The sequence below is a fragment of the Hylobates moloch genome, unplaced genomic scaffold (genome assembly GCF_009828535.3).
Source record: "Hylobates moloch isolate HMO894 unplaced genomic scaffold, HMol_V3 SCAFFOLD_16, whole genome shotgun sequence".
NCBI classification, from domain to species: Eukaryota; Metazoa; Chordata; class Mammalia; order Primates; family Hylobatidae; genus Hylobates; species Hylobates moloch.
The window spans coordinates 42,488,749-42,511,938 of record NW_026652291.1 but is presented as its reverse complement, the minus strand read 5'-3'; the positions used below and the strand labels follow the sequence as shown (position 1 = coordinate 42,511,938).

The 23,190-nt window shown below is 37.3% G+C and overlaps 1 protein-coding gene across 1 annotated transcript in view; it reads right to left on the bottom strand.

Annotated features, from left to right (window-relative positions):
- Window positions 1–23,190, bottom strand: part of KCNH5 (potassium voltage-gated channel subfamily H member 5) — a 349,850-nt gene that overhangs the window by 252,802 nt on the left and 73,858 nt on the right. The gene's annotated exons all lie outside the window — the stretch shown is intronic.

Below are 23,190 nucleotides of genomic sequence, written 5' to 3'. Positions count from 1 at the left end.
TTATTTTCATAAGTAGAATATAAACGGTACAGAGAGAAACCAAAGATGAAAATTGCTCAAATGCGTTATATACAGAGTATACAAATAGGTGTATTGAATTCAGACCTTTTATTTCCTTTTCCTATAAAACTTTCCCTCTACTCTAAAAGGTTTCTTTTCATTTCTTATTTTACAATAGCTACAAATAGCAGAACTCTGAAAAAGGAAGCACAGTCTTACAGGCAATCACACAGGAAATACTTTGGTATATATGGGGAAAACGAACAAATACCATTGCTGGCCCCACTACCTCCTGCCACAATCATGAGAATCACTACATTTCTAGAACTCTGAAAAGGGGAACAGAGCTGAACCTGAAATGGGTGTGTGGCCTACTAAATCTGATCCATCCTCTAGCAAAAGTCACCAAAAATAACACCAAAAAAGAACAGCAGCCGGAAAATTCATATTTTGTTGAGAAGCTTAAAATAACAAATAAGGGATTATCCAAATCAAAGCACAGCGTACGCTTTCTTAAATCAACGAAAGTCCCATAGTTACTTTTTTGGAAGCATGTAATAGGCCACCTGCAGAGGTAGGGTGAGTTCATTCCTGATGCAGTTCACAAAATAGGTGGGGAGGGAAAATGGAGCAGTGATCCGGGAAGCCTCTCATGCAGTCATTACCTGCAAATCCATTCGTATCCATGACTTCCTTACTGCTAACCCTGTCTCCCAGAATGTAGACAAGGAATCTAATATAACTTACTCTGACATGAATTCTGACCAGCAAAGAGGAATTTGTTGTCGCAGTAGAATAGATGTATATTAATAAGACTCTAATTATGCATGGTAAAGTTCCTGATAGTTAAGAAGGAAACAGTTGGCAGGGCACAGTGGCTCACGCCTGTAATCCCAGAACTTTGGGAGGCCGAGGCAGGTGGATCACCTGAGGTCAGGAGTTCAAGACCAGCCTGGCCAACATGGCAAAACCCTGTGTCTACTAAAAAAATTCAAAAATTAGCCGGGCATGGTGGTGAGTGCCTGTAATCCCAGCCACTCGGAGGCTGAGGCAGAGGGAATTGCTTGAACCTGGGAGACGGAGGGTGCAGTGAGCCGAGATCATGCCACTGCACCCCAGCCTGGGTAACAGAGTGAGACTCCATCTCAAAAACAAAAAAAAAGGAAACAGTTAAGAATGCATCTAGTTTGTTATACTATATTCTATAAGACAGCATGTGTTTGAAATTTTTCATAATGAAAATTTAAAAGAGAAAGATAACCAAGAGAAGTCGAAACAAGAGTTCCTATAGAAACAAAGGAGTAGCAGGGTCATCCTGCTGGGTTTCTGCCTCAACTTCAATTTCCTTAGGCCTACCTCTATTTAAGTTGAAACTCTCAAATATTGTGGCATATATACAGCCTAAAAACAAATTCCCATTTCACTTTAACACTTGGGGGAAAAAGATGCTGAACTTTAGTCAGTTAAAAAGAGTAGAATTAATAAAATAAAGAAGACAAATTTGTGTAATTCAGTGACATGAGATGTTGGAAGGCTTGAAAGCTTTCAAAAATGGAACTGTGTAGTCATCAACAAGTAATACAAAAATAAACATTTATTGAGCACTCCTATATGCCAAGTTCTGTTTTAAGCCCTGGGGATATTAAGATAAATATGCCTCACTTCTGCTCTAAAGAAACGCATAATCGAAATACATGAAAAACTCAGAGTTCAGTTTAAAAATAAAAACGATGTTATAGATAATATTTTCTGGTTAGCTCAAACTTTTAAAGGAACTTTGGGACTTCTGTTTAAATACTGCATAGAAAAGTCATTTCTACCTGAATTCTTTTCTCTGAAAATAACTAAAAGCAAAGAGAAGGAAAAACAGAGAGAAAATCTTCATCCCATTCAAACTAAGAAAGCCGACACAAACCCCAACTAGAATGTCATGAGTTAGGACCTACTAGAATTAGGTCCAAATGGCGGGAAGACACACATCCCTCATCTCTAGCAAGCAGATTGCTCCAAAAGGAGGTGACCATCCTGACAGGCTTGCTCTGGATTCTGCTTACTCAAAAGCACATTTTCTAATATTTAGAAGTAGTTTGACACTACTTAAATATTATAAAATGTTTTATAAGCTTAAAAAGAAATAAAACATTAGTAAACAGACATACTTGATATATAAAGTATATATAAAATATTAGTTTTATATAGAGAGCATTATAGACTCTCTCTGCCATAGGTTTAGAAGTAGTTTGACACTACTTAAATATTATAAAATGTTTTACAAGCTTAAAAAGTAACAAAATATTAGTAAATATACATACTTGATATATATACATAAAGTATATATAAAATGTTAGTAATATATACACATATCTATCAAGCACTAGAGACTCTCTCTGCCATAGGTTCTATGGCACCACTTCCTCTTAGTTTTTAGCCAACCCTCCAACTGACGCCCTCTCAAAATCACTTTCTAGGGCTATCCTTCTCCATGATTCTGTTTCATGTTAGGATTCTCATGATTGCCCTCAGTCCTCTTCTGGTTGATCTACTGCATATCTAGGTTTCAACCATCTTCTATATATGAATGATTCTCAGGTCCACTTAGTACAAAAAGAAACCTCTCTCCTAAGCCAAATGTCTGCTGTGCATTTCCTCTTGGATGTCCCACAGGTATCCAAAAATAGGTCCCAAAGGGAACTCTTTGCTTCTCTCAAATCAGTTATCTTCTATCATGTGAATTGACATCATTATCCACCCAGTCACTCAGACCTGGGGCAAAGCCTCAACTTTTTCCATTTCCTGACACATGTAGCTGGTTATCAAGTCCTGAGGGTCTCACCACTCAAAGTGCCTAAGTGCTCAAAATATACCTATTTAATAAATCTCTCAAAAAATTTCCTTCTTTTTCATTCCCATAGGCATGCTTTGGTCATGATTTCACGGTTTTTTCTCACTTGTGTGACAGGAACTGCCTCTCCATCAGCCATCCCACCTCTTTTCTTGCTTCCTCTAATTCACAGATCACACTATAAAGGCTATCAGTCTTGTATTTTTTTAAAGGACATCTATCTAAACACGTCCCTCTCTAATATAAACTCCTTTCATGTTGGCTCATTACCTATAGGAATAAATATTAATTTCCAAGTGTGACATGCAAAGCCCATCAGGATCTTGTACCTACCTACCTGCTCAGCATCTCTCCTGCCAATTCCTCCACCTTCCCTCTAGACTGCTGCTATTCTCAGATAGGAGTAGTTCCCAGAATGTCCATGCTGTTTCATGCTACGTTACAAGTTATTCGCTCTGTTTAAAGGCTTCCTTCTCCCACTCTTAGTGGTTAGGATCTTACGTACAGTTTATGACAAATTCTCTTCTATGTGCACTTCCCTGACATCGTCTCCCTGCCTCTGCCATCTTTATTGTCATACTCTTCCCCGTCCCACTGCCTCTGCCATCTTTATTGTCATACTCTCCCCCGTCCCCCACTGGGAAAATTAGGTATCCTTCCTTTATGTTATCATACAGTTTCTGCACATCTCTATTATAACAATTTTCACTGTCACACTTACTACAAGTCTGTTTGCATGTATGACATTCCAGGAAACTCCTTAAGGAGCAGATCTACTGTCAATTACAAAGCTGGCATATGGTAATATGTTAAGCAGCCAATAATTCAAAAAATGAAAGAATAAACTTTTGTGAAACAAGCAAATGTTGGGGGTGAATTTGGAGGGCTTTGATTAATTACAAACTCAGAATTATTTAACAGTATAATGTAGAGAACAAAACAGCCAGTGTAACTTAAGGTTGCATTAATAGAGTATGTCATTGAGTACAAAAGAGGAATTCTCCTTAATCTCTCCACTGACTAGGTGTATTACTCCATTTTCATGCTGCTGATAAAGGCATACCCAAGACTGGGTAATTCATAAAGGAAAAGAAGTTTAATGGACTCACAGTTCCACGTGGCTGGGGAGGCCTCGCAATCATGGAGGAAGGCAAAAGGCACATCTTACATGGCAGCACACAAAAGAGAATAAGAGCCAAACAAATGGAGAAACTCCTTATAAAACCAGCAGATCTCATGAGACTTATTCACTAACACAAAAACAGTATGGAGGAAACACCCCCATGATTCAATTGTCTCCACCTGGTCCCTCTCACAACACCTAGGAATTATGGAAGCTACAATTTAAGATGAGATTTGGGTGGGGAAACAGCCAAACCACATCACTAGGTCACACATATAGGAGATCAGTTGAATATATTCATCAGAGAACTGCCAAAAAAAAAAAACCCTCAAAACTCAACTCTATTAGGAAATGTAAAAGGAACTGGAAAAAGGGAGATTGGGGCAGGGCACTATTTATATTCAAATACACAGTGCACAAATGAGGGCTGAGCTCACTCTGTATAATCCTAATGTGGGTAACCTGGAAAAAGGTTGGAGCTACAGGGATAGAAGGATGCAGACAGGATTTCAACGAGCCTGTGCCACACACTTCTATGCAGTTAACCAACAGAAAGTTAGGTCATTATTGCTACTTGGAAAAGACAGACAAGGCAATAATAACATTGAGTATTTACTACATGCCAGGTACTATTCTAAGTGTTTTCTTTGTATTAATTAAATTAAAATTCACAACAATCCTATGTGGTACCTATCATTAAAGCATGGCCCAGAAAAGTTAAAAATAATTGGACTAAGTTCACATAGATAGTAAGAGGAAGATGCCAGATTCACATTCAGGCAGTCTGTCTCTAGAATCTTCCTTCGTTCATTCTGAAAGTCTCTATACCTAGAGTATAATGTGTAATTTATCCAACTACATGAATACCTGCAATATTGGCTTAAACATGAGCATTCTCTACATGACTGAATAAAGGAGATTAAATATCTAGCCTCCTCTTTCTCTCCACTCAGTCACAGCAATGGCCACACAATAGGGGTCCGTGGAGGCCCTGGAACTCTTATATCTATATAGTCTGCAGTTCTCTAACATGGATCAATTCATTTTGTTTTTATAATAGCAGGATTCCTACCTTCATTGTTCACATGAGGACACTGAAGCTCAGACAGGTTGAACGAATCATCCAAAGACACAGTTAGCAAGGAACAGAAGTATCACTCAGACCCAGCCCTTCAGACTCTGAGTGCATTTCCCATAACAACCAATCACTCTGCAGCCTTCCTGTCCTTACCCCCAATCTCTCCTACATCATTGCTGCAATATTAATCTTCCTGAAAGGCAGCACTGAGCATATCCTCCAAGGGCTTATCACAGACATTAAGCATAATCTCTTGAACAGGCCTTCAATGCCCGCAATCCCATCTCTGTCTATGCTGCCAGGTCATTTCCCTCTATGCCTCTGCATAGCCCTAGTGCTCCAATCAAACCAAACTCCTTTTTGCCCCCAAACATCATGTTGAGCAAAAAGAGCTAGACACAAAAGAGTATATACTGTATGATTCCATTTCCAAAGAGTTCAGAAACAGGTGGAACTACTCTATGGGGTTAAATGAGCATAGTGTCTCCCTTTGTTGGAAGAGGGGCAGTGATTACAAAAGGCATGAGGAGACCTTCGGGTTCTGGCAATATTTTGTTTCCTAACACAGCTACTAATCACTAGGTGTGTTCACTTTGTGAAAATTCTTTCTGCTGTACACTTAAGATTGGAATAATTTTCTTTAAGTATGTCATATTTAAATATCAAAAAAAGGTTATGGAAAACCCAATAGTCACTGATGTGTTATTAAGCTAACATTTCACCACAGTACATGATTCAGATTAATAATTTCTTACTCATCCCATGATATTTGGTGGGGGCGGGGGTGGGGCAGAAAGTCATAGCTATCATTGTATCTAAAATAAGAGATTTTCCTTATTTTATGATTCACTCTCATAACCTTTAGATTGAGCCACAAATTGCATTTAATTCCTGTTGGCAATTTTAATTTCACTCATATGATACTACTGGACAGTTTTAGAGGTTGATCCTACAAAAATGCCCTTCTTATGTACTTCTGCCTTTTTTATAACAATGTTTTGATGCTGTACTTTCCACTAGTCTTAGATATTCATTGATTTTCTGCTTCATTTCACTCCAAACTTTCCAATCTTTCTGTGCCCTCCTCTGCACTCCAGTGGCTTTCTGCCTCTATCCCAACCTCTGAGCTGTTAGTACACAAATCCCTGAGGTTCCACTGTGGAACAGAATATCAAATACATCAAGTGCATAACAGAACACAGCAAGGTGAATGGAGGACTTTCAGCCACCAGCCTTCCACCTTTCTAGCCAATTTCCTTACTTGACAAGCCCCTCAGGCCATAGTAGCACAAGGAACAGTATCCAGGAGACATCTCTGTGCCATTAACTCTTCAAGTTACTTTTGTGGATTCCACATTAAAGAGATGTGAGATGTTATCAGCATAAAATAATATCTTGCAATGATAAAGCCATCCAAAATACAAATCAATTCTCTTATTTGATCATCACTAATAATAGTAGGTAGATAATTCAGCCAATATTCCTCCCTATTTTCTTCAACTTTCTTGCCCAAGGACACATTACAATTAAGTGGAGATGAAAGAGAAGGAATACAGACTTGTCATATCCAGTTGCATGATTTTGCACCTACACTTTGCATTCTCACAATACAATGTTCTGGTAGATTGTTTCAAAAACATAGCTGTGTTTATTTTTCTCCCTGTATCCATACCCCTCTGCAATGTTACTTATAATTCCTCCCATCAAGACATAGGGTCTATTTCCTATCTCTTAAATCTGGACTGACTTTAGGACTTGCTTTGGCCAACAGAATGTGATATAAATGATTGCAGCAGATCCAAGCCTAGGCCTCAAAAGGCCTTGCATACCACCTCTACCTGTGGTCTTGGAAACCAGCCCAGCTTCCATGTGAACAAGACTCACTAGGCTTTGGGGGATGAGAGACCACAGAAGCATCCCTTTGAGTCATGCATTTCAGCCATCCTTGACTATTCAGGCCCTAGCCAACTCAGCGGCTGACCACAGATGCATGAGTAAACTTAGCTGAGATAAGCCAAACCTAGCCTAAATCAGCAGAACCACCCAACTGAACTGCAGACTCATGAGTTGAATAAATTATGGTGGTTATTATCTATAAAGCTTTAGAGTGATTTGATATGCAGCAAAAAAGATAACTGATAAAAATGTAAGAAAAGTGCATATGTTACATGTTTATGAGCACAGAATTTCATATTTCTATGAGAGAACACTGGGGCAATATAGATATCGCATTAATAGAGAGGTCCCATTTTAATACAACATTATCCCAAATAGGAAAGATATGGGTATGTAAAGTAAGATTTAATATACAATTGTTGGGTGTTATTTATCTGTTATATTCAGAAATATGTCGCTATTATGCTTTGCATGGATTGACGCCAACAAATACTTCATGAAAATAAAGAACTCCAAGTTATTACTTCATAAATCTTATAAATATTTCTAAAAGCCAATCTCACCTAAAACTTAACATCACCTTGGGTGATATCCATGGAGGTGAGACTTCCAATAGCCTGGCCTTGGAGTTTCTTCACCAATTCATGTCCAACAACCTTTCCACTTCTCCTCAGACACCCACTTTCATGATCAAAATCTAAAATTTGTTACATTCCAAAACTTTCTCCAGCTCTGAAATTTTGAATTGAATCATCCTGCTATCTGACCATGGCTGCTTCTCTGTCAAGATCAATGGCCCAATTACACCAACTGCAAAAGTAGCTTATCCTTACTGAACCTGTAGTCCAATGATAGATCTACCTTTCTCCAATTTATTAACCCTCTTCATTCTCTACCTTTTTTCTTATATAATCCCATAATTTCAATAACATCAACACCCTAAATTGCTTAGCATCACTGTCTCTTCATTATACCCACTATCAAAATTCAAGTCCTGGCTCAATTACCAGCTTTCTTCACATCTGTATTATGAACTGCTCGAGAAAGTTAAGCAGTGGGTTCCACTATAAATTCATTACCACCACTTTCAATGCATCTGTCAACTACCTAGCAAGTTTCCTGTTTTTCTTGTAAATTTACCTGCTCACTATATTTCAAGCCTTCGCTACTCTACTCAAAACTCCAACCACACCCTCTTCAACTACTCCTTTCCCATAGATACTTAAACTTATCTCATGTCCCTCTCATTAAGAAAAAAAATTAACATACCCCCTCACCCTCCTAAATCAGCTATCTGACTAAGCAAATCAGAAATCAAGAAGTATCCTTGCCATCCCTTTCTCTAACATCACCTCACCCAACCTACCTTAAAATCCTATTCATTTTAGAACAATATTTTATCATGGAAAAACTCAAACATACAAAAAATAAATAAATAGCATAATAATTCCCCCATTCACCCACAACTCGGCTAGAGTAATTATTAACTTATCACCACCCTTGTTTCTTCTATATCTCTCTTTTAACAGCAAACTCCTGGCCTCACTGGATTATTTTGAAGCAAATCCAAAATGTATAATTTTGTCCATAAATATTTCAGGATATGTCTCTAAAAGACAACATATTTTTTAATTTAACAAACCTATCACCCATTATCACACCTGATAAAACCTAACACAATTTCTCAAAATCAGCAAATATCCAGCCCACTCAATGCCCACCCTCTCTCCAGCTGGTTTCTTAGAATTAAGACCAAAGAAGGTCCATGCATTGTGCTTTGTTAATGTGTCTCTTAATCTACACATTTCCCTCTCCTTTTTTTAATCTGTTGAAGTCAAGTTTATTTGTATAAAAAAACAGATGGTTTGTCCTATAGAGTTTCCTAAATTCCGAATTCTGATGTTTGCATCATTATGGTGTCACTAATATAATCCTCTGTCCTCCCACTTTCCTGCCAACTGGTAGTTAGATCTTGAAACTTGTTCTGAATCAGGTTCCACTTATTTTTAAATATTTGTAGTAATAACGTTTTTATCAATACATAATTTAACTCCTATCTCTCAAATTTATCTACTTCTCACCACCTCCACTGTCATCACCTTAGATCACACTAATAGCATCTCTCTCCTCTATCTACAGGAGTTTCCTAAGTGTCAAGGCATTTGTTTAAACCCATTCAATCTGTTCTGAACACTGCATAAGAGTTACCTCTTCAAAATCACTGCTAGTTTAAAAATTATCTCATAACTTCCCACTGTTCTAAAATCTGTTTTGTTTATACAGCCTTGCACAGTCGGGTCCAGGCTTACCACTCTAGCTCCATTCTCTTCTGCTCGCTCTCCATCCAATTTTCAATTCTTTGAATATGTCATTCTCCCTCGAACAAAGGGATTATGCACTTGCTGTTCTTTCTAAATGGAATGTTCTACAACTCTTTGTTGCCCATTCCTCAGCCTAGTTGGCTCTATCCATACTTTAAATTATAGCTCAGTTATCGCTTCCTTAGGGAAATTTCCCTTTCTGATCTAGATCAGGTCATTTCATTATATAATCTCAAAGGACCATGTACATTCCCTTCATGACACTTGTCTCTGTGATTGTGCATGCGTATCATGTTTTGTTCATTCTTTTATCCCTAGCACACTCTAGCACTCTTGGGAACCTAGTGATTTAAAGAATGAAAACATTAATTAAAGAATAACTTAACCAATATATAAATCTCTCATAATAATTTCTGATTCCTCCAGCACTGATACCATAATCAATAATTAATAGCTTCTTAATTTTCACAGGTAGTACCATATCAGGCAACTGGATAGAAACCACAAAACAATAATAAGCTCTGTTTCATAAGCATTGGGCCCTTATTCTAAATAGATTTTATACATGAATGATTACATAGTCCATTCCCATTTCCTTTCGTAGAGTGCAATTTAAAGACTGAAAAAAAAATTGCAAACTACATTTGTTATCTGAACCTCTAACCCAGACAACAAATTACATTGCTTTTTCCTATTCAGAATTCACTGCTCCAACTCAAGCTACCAGGAGCTCCATGGGGAAATAATCCTAATTACTCCATGGATTAGCTAGCATCCTTCTGTAGAAGATCTGAATTTAAATAACTTGTGCATAACACCTGTATTAGCCAATTCATATTCTTATTGAAACACAGTGGCATAAATGGCCAGACAGACAGACAAAGAATAGGTACTTATTTTCAGCAATATCCAAAATGTAGTAACTTTTAGTATGCTTCTTGTTGTAGAAAAGACTTTCATTTTCATATCCACTGGGTCCACAGTGAATATAAAGCTTGATTAAAATATGTACCCTATGAAGAGGTGTATTGCCTAAAGCCCTGACTTTTTTTCAAACATTATGCTATATGTACAAGCAAACCAAATTGGGGATGCTTTAAATCCTTCTTCAATAATTTCTTGCTGCCTTTAGAATAAAACTCAAACTCCTTAACACAACCTACCCCTGCCTACCTCTTCAGACTCACCTTGAGCATCTGTCTTCTGCTCTCTACACTCTGTCATATAGGACTTCTTTCCTACCTTAAAAATATATTCTCTCTCACCCAGGAGATCTCCAAACATGCTGTTTAAAACAATCTCCCTACCCACCAACCGTTTCTTTTGCCTGGTGAATACCTATGCATCTTTCAGGACTGGGCTTAAAAATGTAACCCCCTCAGAGACACTTCTCCTAACTATCCCCAACCCTGAAAGTTAAGAGTCTTGTTTTATAGCATAAATAATTAGTCCAAGAAATGCCGAGGGAATGAGGTAACAGGCAATGAGAGCTGAAGCAGAGTAAGACTGAAGTGGCCATGATGGGCTATGTAAGCAAAGAGACAAAGCAAAAGAGAAGAAAGACTAAGTGTATTTGTCAGGGCTCTCCAGAGAAAGAGGACTAACAGGACATGATGGACATGAAAATGGAAACGGAGATGGAGATATGGAAATTGAGGTGCAGAAGGAGATGGATACAGGGATGGGGATGGAAATGGAGATGGGGATGCAGATGGAGATGGAGATATGGAGATGGAGATGCAGATAGAGATGGAGATGGAGATGCAGATGGAGATGGAGATGGAGATGCAGATGGAGATGGAGATGGAGATGCAGATGGAGATGGAGATGGAGATGCAGATGGAGATGGAGATGCAGATGGAGATGCAGATGCAGATGCAGATGCAAACGTAGATGGAAATGGAGATGGAGATGCAGATGCAGATGGAGATGGAGATGCAGATGGAGATGGAAATGGAGATGGAGATGGAGATGGAGTTGCAGATGGAGATGGAGATGCAGATAGAGATGCAGATGCAGATGGAGACGCAGATGCAGATGGAGATGGAGATGCAGATGCAGATGGAGACAGAGATGGAGAGCAGATAGAGATGGAAATGGAGATGGAGATGGATATGGAGATGGATGTGCAGATGGAAATGGATACAGGGACAGGGGTGGAGATGGAGATGGAGATGAGAATGCACCCAGCCATCCTGAATCTTCTATGAAAATGAAAATGTTGAGGTTGTATTTTTACCTTCAAATACAACCTCCTTGTTTCAGCCCTTTGACCAGGACATCATTTGGTTTATCAGTGCCACATACACCTGCCTGATATTTGATTGCATTTGATCAGCAATTAATGCAGACCCTAATCCAGATATAAAGCAATGCTGGAAATCATTCACTATCTCTGATGCAATAGCATTCATCAAAACTGCAATGGATTAATTAAAACCAGAAATTGCAAATACCTGCGGGAAGAACTTATAGATTGAAGTCATGAATGATTTTAAAGGCTTCCTGGGGATCAATGGAGAAGCTAAGAAAATAATTCACACAGCAAGACAAGGTAGTGAAGAAGAATTTGCCAACATATTTGATGAAGTGGAAGAACATATTGAAGGTCATCAGAAGTGCTAACAAATGAGAAACTGGAAGAACTTGTTGAGCCACCTACAGAGGAAGAAGAAGAAGCTGAAGCAGAACTAGCAATGTGGATACTATGGAAAGTTGCTGAAGTGTTTCAAATCGTACAGACCATAATGGACAGAATTATGGAATATGATCCACAGATGGAACAAAGCACTAAAGTCTCCTATATGATCAGTGAAGGAATACAATTTCTATAGCAACATTTTAATGAGTTTAAAAGAGACAATAATTTCCAACTACAGTGTTCTTCCCAAAGGTTTTAGCAAAAAATAACCTTCAACTATCAAGGATCCCTAATATTGACATTATCTGCTCCTGCTCCTGACATTCAACTATCAATGTTCATGGCTTGATGATCCAAGATCACCTGAGGAATGTAATCCTCTTCTGATATTTTATCAGAAGGTCAATAGTAGCCTAAAGCTAGGTCACAATGCCTACATCATTCACCCTACTTCATCTCATCATGTAGGCATTTTTTCATCTCACATCATCATAAGAAAAAGGGTGAGTATAGTAACAATGAGATGTTTTGGAAGAGAGCAAGCACATTCACATAACTTTTATTACAGTATGTTATAGTAATTCTTCTATGTTGTTATATTGTTTATTTCTTACTGTGCCTAATTTATAAATTAAACTTTATCATAGGTATGTCTGTATAAGAGAAAGCATAGTATATATAGGGTTCAGTACCATCTGTGGTTTCAGGCCTCCACTGGGGGTCTTGGAATGTATATCCATGGGTAAAAGGGAATAACTGTATATAGATGTTGATGTTTAGGAAGAGAGAGAGATGTATTGTGAGGAAGGGGCTCAAATGATTATGGAGGCAGAGAAGTTCCACAGTCTGCCATCTGCAACCAGGAGACCCAAGAAAGCCGATATTGCAATTCAAGTCCAAAGACCTAAAAACCAGGCCAATGGTGTAAATTCCAGTACAAAGGCAGGACGAGATGTCCCAGATAAAGTAGTAAGGCAGAAAAAAGGAGAGAATTCCTCCTTCTTCCATCTCTTTTTCTATTCAGGCCCTCAACAGATTGGATAATGGCCATCCACATTGGGGAGAACAATCTGCTTTACTGAATGTACTGATCCAAGTGCTATTCTCAGCAAGAAACAGATATACTCAGTAACAATGCATAATCTGAACACCCCAAGGTCCAGTAAAGTTGAGATGAAATTAATAAGCATGCTAAGAAATTCAATCAAGAAAAGAAAGAAAAGCATACAGACAGAATGAGTGAGTCACATTAGTGGTGGGAAACTCAAGTAAAGATCTACAAACCCTAAGAAAATAGCTAGAACAGTAAGCAGTCATGTCCTCCAAAATAATTTTCTAAAATATCCCTTTTCCCAACAATTTTAATGACAATATATGATCATATGGAATGTTAAGGCTATAAGAAAATGATACTGAAGAAAACAATGTCAAAGAAAGACTGTGAGACATATGAAGAAGGAGTTCAAAGAGTAGCTCCATTTTCTTTTTCCTCACTTCCCTATACTTTGGCTCAGCTCCTTCCTTTTTTCAGACTCACTTCCCTAATATTAGAAATTGGCTGTGGCTTGGGCCAAGTTCCCCAGAGCCACCTTGGTCTGGGGCCATACATTAGGTTCTAAGGTACCACTGTTATTTGTGCTATGTGCTGAAAAATATCCACCCTTATACTAAATCTTCCATCACTTGAGGTCACTTGAGTCTCTTTCCTTTGTAACTAAAAAGAAATCCTAAACTAACAGCTGCATTTAGCCCATTACATGCTTTCCTACATGTTCACCTCCTCATCACCCCAGTCATTATCTATATCCTATTGCCCCTGTATTATTTTTATTTGTAGAGCATATCACTAGCTAAAATTATACACACAGACACACACACACACACACACACACACACAATTTAAATTGTCCACGTATACTTACTGTCTGTTTTTCCCCCACCAGAATATTAACTCTGACCAAGATGACCTTAACGTGGCTTCTTTTTAAGTCTAGGATCCTGACTTCCCTTTTCTTAGAACATTTACTTTAGAAAACTTTCTGTCGTAAATTCTTTCTCTGCCTCTTTCAGAGGAAAATCTTCTCCTAGCCTCTTGCCAATTTTATAGCCCAGGAATGTCTTTCTCAAAGACTTGTGGGCTATTCCTTTGGAATATAATCATCAAGAAAGATAGTACCTCTATTTCCTAATGTCTGTAGGAGGGTAGATGTCAAACTTTGATAAGCACCAATTATTAAATGATTAGATGACCTAATCATATTGATCAACATCTCTACCACTTGTTTCAACAAAGTTGAGTTCAATCCCTCTCCCCTAGTGCAAAAATCTCTCTCTACTATTGCAACGGTCTTGAATAAAGTCTTTGTTTTTAACAAATGTCTGGTGCAATTTCTCTTTAACAATTTTATGAAGATAGGGGAGGATTTGTGTGCTCGTTCCCTGCTAGATTCCCCAATACTTATAATAAAGGAGTAGCTCAATATATATATAGAAAGAGAGGTGAACAGATGAATGAAATCAAGTAAGGGATTTGTTTTTTTCATTTAAAGGATGACATTCAGAGAAGAATAAATCCTTCTTATGTTGTTGCTGTAGTTTGCATGTGGTTTGTCTCACCAGAACTCAAGTTGAGATTTGATCCCCAATGTGGTAGTGTTGGAACATGGGGCCTAGTGTGAGGTATTTAAGCCATGGGAGTGAATCTCTTATGAACATCTTGGTACCGTTCTCATGGTAGTGGGTGAGTTCTCACTCTGGCAAGACTGGATTCATTCTTAAAGGAATGGGTAAGTTCCTGCAACGGTAGATTTTTCTAGAGCCAGAGCACTGTTTGGGGTTTGTCTCTCCTCATACGTCTGCTTGTCCTTTCTCCACAAGGTTATGATGCAGCATGAAAACCCTCATCAGAATCCAGGGCCATGCTCTTGAACTTCCTAACCTGCAGAGCTGTGAGCTAAATAGGCTTCTTTTCTTTATAAATTACCCAGCCTCAGGTATTCTGTTATAGCTACACAAAATGGACTAAGACAGCCATCCCTGTATATTTTTCAATGTACTACCACATCTCAGAAGTCAAACCAAATACACAATCATTCATAACACTAAATAGCAGAAATTTAACAACCGATCTAGTGATCAGTCCTAGTGATATGTTTACCATATGTACTGGCAGGCTTCTGTACATGGAGACTGTATATTTCCTAAAAATAATTACTTTCTTTGCCATCATAGGTAAGATGTCATTAAATAGATGTTCTTTTTTTAAACTTGTTAGATTTCAATATTGAACACAAGAAGAAGTGGTTCTAAAATTCCAGTAGCATCATATTGAATATAAAATTGAGCAAATCTAAAAATCTGTAATCTATGGTAAAATAATTTTTGCACTGGTTTCCATGATATAGACCTCTTAATTTACTGTGACCAGGACAATTGCAACATCTGTAAAAGTTTTTGGGGAAGGCCATTCACAACTCAGTGTAATCCTGTGTATAAATGTGAATGTAACTGAAGATGGCTGATTTTTCCTGACACGATTACCCAAAAACAAACAAATCACAATGGAAACTAGCATCTTCTGGGAAAGTGCACACCGGGCATTTGATCATAAACTCTGTATTTGTATCTGCAATGCTGATCAACTAAACATTCAAACACTACTATCATCAATCATGCTTATTTATCAGTAGACTCAGAAGGGCACAGAATAGAAATCACTGCTCATCAAAAGGGCAGTATTAGCATCCTCTTCCATGGGCACAGACCTCATGGTAGTTTGTGTAGCAGTCCAAAGAGCTATGCTCCCTGTCCCCTGTCTCCCCAAGAAGACAACTTAAAAGTGAGAAAATAAGACTCAGTCAGCAAGTACTGGAGCCATCTTGACTTAAAAGCCTTGAGAAATAGTCTAATCTCACCATCACCACTACTCTCACTCATCCTGGACACTGAAAACTAAAACTCTACCTTACTGTCTACGTTAACATGACTTTGGACTATTCCTCTGTCTCCCTTAGCATGACTTTCTTTCTCCAGGACTCTCCTGCTCTCATAAATGGTTTGATTTTTTTATTACAGGAACTTTGCAAAGACCTATTAACTCTTTAGTGAAAAGTATCTGCAGACAGTTTATGTCCTGAGATTCTTTGAATTCTTTCCTTCAAAATCCTTGCCTTGCTGTTTCTTCCAATCCTGTGCTATTGTGTCATATTCTTGAACTTTACCCAGTTCTAATAAAGCCCACTCCCCTAGCCCCTCCCTGTTTTTAAAAACCTACCTTAAATCAAACTTTTGATTCTTAATCCATTCTGTCCTTGTCTTTCCTGCTCTGAGTACACTACCAGAGCTTTGCACGGCAGTGTTTCCTTTTACTGTGGTAAGCAATAAATTCGACTCAGCTTTGTCTTTTTAACAGGTTGTGTTGGTAATGTTTGGGGAGGTAGCTTTTGACAGCCTCATGCTCTACCTAATCTAATACTTCTAATAACAATGCCACAGGCATAGGTTTCGGAGTCCCACAAGACATATGCTCATATCTGATGGAACTCTGAAAGCTCCATCATTCAAGGAACCCATAAGCTATGGTGTCCTTATCAAGTTATTTATAGTTTATTAAAAGTTCCTCACAGTCTAGATGTAATTTACTGATGGGGGAATTTTTTTTCCTTTTTGTGGAGATGGGGTCCTGGTATGTTGCCCAGGCTGTCCTCAAACTCCTGGGCTCAAGCGATCCTCCTTCCTCTGCCTCCCTGACTGCTGAGATTACAGGCATTAGCCACCATGCCCAGCCATTTTTTAAAACATAAGTAATATTGCCTAGAAACATAAATGACATGTTCCCTTCATCAATTCCCAGAGAAGCAGAGGAAGACTACTAGCCAAAGGTCAAATTCTCAAGCAGAAGAAGAAACAATTTTGTTAACCCTTTACCTAAATATAAACAACACTTCTTAAAGATGAAGAAATTCAATACAAAGACAAACACGTTCTTTATAAGTTAGTGTGTGTTGTGTGAAAGCAGTGACATCAGGGAATAAAATGAAGTATTAAAAAGGCTAAATGAAGTAGGGATGAACTCCACTGGAACTTCCCCAAAAGTAGAGTAACAAAACTACAATTTCTCAAGCATGGGGATAATTATTGCACAGAAAGACAATAAACAGTACCCTCTATGCAAGTATTCTAATTAGTTAAGGTAAAAACTGTTTAACAGTTAGCTGTAACACACAAATTCCAATATATTTCAACCTTCTTTGCCTCTATGTTAGAATCATCCCCTGATGCTTAACAATAGGAACAATTTATAATGAATGAAGATCAGTACAGATAAAAAAAATTTTATGTAAACAAGAAAATCAAATAAAGGAAGCTCAATGCTATCCTCATTGCTTGTTATTTCCTATCCTCTCAAAGCTAATTCCGTCAGTTAGACAGACTGCTTTGTCTCACTGGAAATTCATGCAAAAGAATGTTCCTGCAACATCACCAAACTTTTCAAATCTAAGAACGTCTATCTTTAAAGCTGTGTGTTACCCAACCATGATAACATTCTCTACCAATGCCCATCAGGAATAGAATTTAAAAGCTTAGACGACAGCCATCATGTTTCAGTTTGGAACTTAAGGCTGACTCTTACCCTTTCTCCAAATTTTTTCCCTATCTCTTCCTTCACCCTGACCCCTCTTTTATTTACATCCGTGAATAGTCTGTGAGCAAGTTTTTCCCTCAAAGTAGAAGGTAGGTATCTGTTCAGAGACTGTGTCTTGTTCATCTTTGTATTAATTTGTATTTATTTGTCCACAATACTTTGCACTCCCAGTGGGAGATCACAGCTTGGAGGCTTAACCCTAAGGTAATCCTTAAATATGTATGGAAACCTGGTAGGGCAGGTCATCTGACTGGAGGATTATTTACATGACAGCATAAGAATACTCATGGAAAGCAACTCATGAGAGGAAATGTGAACATAGTGGTCAAAGGATATGCCCTACAGTCTGTGAGAAGAAAGAGTTTAGAGCACAGCTAAGATTATGCCACAAAGATTTCCCTCTAGCCATATCTTTCCCATTATTAACAAAAAGTATGTACAGTTAGGAAATGTGGTATGCCTCATTCACTTCAATAGAAATATTTGTAGGGTAGCAATTAGATGTCAGGCATCTTGGTAGGTATACAAATCCAAGATGAGTTAGAGAGACACAATCTCTGCTTTGGAGATTCTTCCAGAAACAAGCATAATACCTAACCATTAGCTCTCTAAAGATCTTTGCTGGATTTGAATTCTTTACTTGAAGTGCAATTAAAGGATGCCAAATAGGGTCACCAACACACCTGCTCTGAGCCTACAGATGAAAGACGAGTATAGATCAGCTACTAATCCAAAACTCAATATAAATATAAATGATTTTTAAATTGTTATTAGAATCACTATGTGTATTAAAAGAATAGAAATCATACAATGTCTGCTTTAAGGTCACAATGGAATTAAATTAGAAATGAATAACAAAACAATATCTGAAAAATACCCAAACACTTGGAGATTAAATAACACACTTTTAAATAACAAGAGTCAAAGAAGAAATCTCAAAAGAAATTTAAAATAATTTGAACTATACGAAAATGAAAATACAATTTAACAATGTGTAGGATAGGATATCACAAAATCAGTGCTTACAGGGAAATGTATAGCTTTGAATGCATATGTTGGAAAAGAAGAAAAATCTAAAATCAATAATCTAAACTTTCACCTTTGCAACTAGAAATCCAAAGTAAGTCAAAGAAAAGCCGTCATAAAAATTAAAGCAGAAATAAATGAAATTGAAAATAGGACATAAATTTTTAAAAATCAACAAAGCTAAAAGCTAATTCTTTGAAAGGATTTTAAAAATCAGAAAACCAAACACCACATGTTCTTACTCATAAGTCGGAACTGAATAATGAGAGTACATGGACACAGGGAGAGGAGTAACACACACTGGGGCCTGATGGGGAGCTGCCAGGGACGGGGAGGGAGAGCATCAAGAAGAATAGTTAATGCATGCGGGGCTTAATACCTAGGTGATGGATTGATTGGTGCAGCAAACCACCATGACACAGGTTTACCTCTGTAACAGACCTGCCTGTCCTGCACGTGTATCCCAGAACTTAAAATAAAATTAATTTTTTTTTTTTTTTTTTTTGGCTGGGCGCAGTGGCTCATGCCTGGAATCCCAGCACTTTGGGAGGCTGAGGCAGGCAGATCACCTGATCTCAGGAACTCGAGACCACCCTGGGCAACGCGGTGAAACCCTGTCTCTATCAAGATACAAAAAATTAGCCAGGCATGGTGGCATGCACCTGTAGCATGAGAATCGCTTGAGGCTGGGAGCATGAGAATCACTTGAGGCTGGGAGCATGAGAATCACTGCAGAGGTTGCAGTGAGCTGAGACTGTGCCACTGCACTCCAGCTTGGGTGACAGAGTAAGACTCCGTTTAAAAAAAAAAATTAAATCAATAAGCCTCTAGTCAGGCTAACAAAACAAGAGAGAGAGAAGATACAAATTACTAATATTAGAAATAAAAGAGGGGACACTACTACAAATTCCATGAATACTAAAGGGATAATTAAGAAATGCTATGAACAACTCTGCCCACAGATTTGATAAATTTGATAATGAAATAAACCAAATCTTTGACACATCTGCTAAAACCCACAAAAGAAAAAAAAATCTGAATAGAACTACATCTGTTAAAGAAATTGCATCAATAATTAATAACCTTCTAAAACACAAAGCATTAGGCCCAGATAGGTTCACAAGTGAAATCTATCAAACATTTAAGGAATAAATTATACCAATTTCCTCCAGTGTTTTCCAGAAGGTAGAAGCAGAAAGAATACTTTCTTGTGCATTTTATGAGACCAGCATTACCCCAATAACAAAACCAGACAAAGACATTACAAGAAAAGTACAAACCAATATCTCTCATGAACATAGATGTAAAAATTCTCAACAAAATATTAGTTTTGTTAATATTTGATTTAAAAAATTTTAATCTAACAGTGTATTTTAAAAAGTATACACTGTGACCAACTGGATTTGGTTTTAGGTATGCAAACCTGGTGCAACATTTGAGAGTCAGCTAATGTAATCCATAACACCAACAAGCTAAAGGAAAATGGCATGATCATATCAATGGATGTAGATAAACCATTTAACAAATCCAACATCAATTCATGACAAAATACTCTCAACAAACTACAAGTAGAGAGGAAATTCTTCAACATGTTAAAGAACATCTACAAAAAACAAAAACAAAAACAAAAAAACCCTACAACTAACATCATACTCAAGAATGAAAAACTAGAAGCTTTCCTATTAAGATCAGGAACGAGGCAAAGATGTTCCCTCCCATCACTTCTTTTCAAACTCATCATGGAAATTCTAGCTAATGCAATAAAACAAGAAAAGGTATTGGGAAGGAAAAAATAAAAATGTCATTGTTCACAGATGATTATCCATGGAAGAGATGATTATCTATATAGAAAATATGAATAAATTGACCAAAAACCATGAAACTCATAAGCAATTATAGCAAAGTTCCAGGTTACAAGGTTAATACACAAAAGGCAATTGCTTTTCTGTATACCAGCAAGGCACAAGTGGAATTTGAAATAAAAAACCATAATGCCATTTACTGTAGCCCTCCCCAAAATACTTAAATATAAACCTAATAAAACGTGTACATGATCTATGAGGAAAACTACAAAACTGATGAAATATATCAAAGAAGAACTAAATCAATGAAGAGATATTTCGTGTTCATGGATAGTAAGATTCAATATTGTCAAGATGTCAGTTCTTCTCAAAATGAACTAGAGACAACAAAAATCCAATCAAGAGCCTAGCAGGTTATTTTGTTGATACAAGTAGACTGATTCTAAAGCTTATATAGACAGGCAAAAAATTCAAAATAGCCACTACAATATGGAAGTTGAAGAACAAAGTCAGAAGACTGATGCTACATGACTTTAAGACTAACTATAAAACTATAGCAATAAAGAGAGTATGGCATTGGAGAAAAAATAGACAAATAGATTAACTGATCAGAATAGTGAATCCAGGAATAGACCCACATAAATATAAGCAACTAATTAATCTTAGACAAAGGCAAAAAGGCAATGCAATGGAACAAACATAGTCTTTTCAAAAAAATAGTGATGAAACAACTGGAAAGCCACATTAAAAAAAAGTGAATCTAGTCACAGACCCTACACCCTTCACAAAATTTAAGTCAGAATGAATAATATAAAATAAAAAACGCAAAACTATAAAACTTATGGAAGACAACATAGGAGAAAATCTAGATGACCTTGCGTATGACAATGACTTTATAGATACAACACCAAAGGCACAATCCATGAAAGTAATAATTGATAAGCTGGACTTCATTAAAATGTAAAATTCTGCTCTGCAAAAGTCACAGTCAAAAGAATGAGAAGACAAGCCACAAACTGAGAAAAAGTATTTGCAAAAGACATCGACATCTAATAAAGTACTATCACCTAAAAACTAAAAAGAACTCTTAAAACAACAATAAAAAAAATGCACAAAAGATCTGAACACACATCTTACCAAAGAAGATATTCCTATGAGAATTAAGCATATGAAAAGGTGTTCAGCAACATATGCCATTTGTCAATTGCAAAATTTAAAACATCAAAACAGATACATTTAAACAGATACCACTACACACCTATTAGAATAGTCAAACTCCAAAATACTAACCCTGCCAAATGTTGGCAAGGATATGGAACAAGAGAAATTCTCATTCATCACTGATGGGAATACACAATGGTGCTGCCACTTTGGAAGACAGACAGTTTGAAAGTTTCTTACAAAACTAAACATAGTCTTACCATATGATTCAGCAATCATGTTTCTTGGTATTTACCCAAATATGTTTAAAACTTATGTCCACATATAAACCTGCACATGAATGTTTATAGCAGCTTTATTCATAATTTTGCCAAAACTTGGAAGCATCCAAGATGTTCTTCAGTAGGTGAATGAATAAATAAACTGTGATACATCCAGACAATGATATGTTATTCAGCAAAGAAAAAAAAAATGAGCTATCAAGGCTTGAAAAAACACAGAGGAACCTTAAATGCGTATTACTAAGAGAAAGAAGCCAATATGAAAAAGCTACAAACTATCTGATTCTAACTATATGACACTTAGAGAAGTCAAAACTATGGAGACACAAAGGATCAGTGGTTGCCACGGGTTAGCAGAGAAGGAGAAAAGAATAAGCAGAGCATGAAAAAAATTTTTTAAGACAGTAAAACTAATCTGTGTGATGCTGTAATGGAGGATACATGTCATCATACTTCTGTCCAAACCCATTAAATGTACAAAATCAAGAGTGAAAGCCACTAGAAACGATCAACTTTGGATGATAATGATATATTCATGTAGGTTCATTAATTGTAACAGATGTACCACTCTGGTGTGGGATTTCCATAGTGGGAGAATCTATGCATGTTTGGGAGCAAAGCGTACATGGGAAACCTCTGCACCTCCTCAATTTTGCTACAAACCTAAAAGCGGTCTAAAGACATATGCACACGTATGTTTATTGCGGCACTATTCACAATAGCAAAGAGCTGGAACCAACCCAAATGTCCAACAACGATAGACTGGATTAAGAAAATGTGGCACATATACACCATGGAATACTATGCAGCCATAAAAAATGATGAGTTCATGTCCTTTGTAGGGACGTGGATGAAACTGGAAAACATCATTCTCAGTAAACTATCGCAAGGACAAAAAACCAAACACCGCATGTTCTCACTCATAGGTGGAAATTGAACAATGAGAACTCATGGACACAGGAAGGGGAACATCACACTCCGGGGACTGTTGTGGGGTGGGGGGAGGGGGGAGGGACAGCATTAAGAGATATACCTAACGCTAAATGACGAGTTAATGGGTGCAGCAAATCAACATGGCACATGGATACATATGTAACAAACCTGCACATTGTGCACGTGTACCCTAAAACCTAAAGTATAATAATAAAAAATAAAAATAAAAAATAAATAAATAAAGTCTATTTTTAAAAAGGCTTACACTCTTTACAAAGTTAGATTTAAAAGCAGATTGCTTAGGACTCAATGTCGGCATGCTATCATCAGCTGGGAATCACAGTGAAAAGAAAAATCAACTAATTCCAAGAAGGATTGGGTAGCGCTCCGGTTTGATTGGCTTGTCCCCTCAAATATATATGTTAAAACTTAATCCTCAATG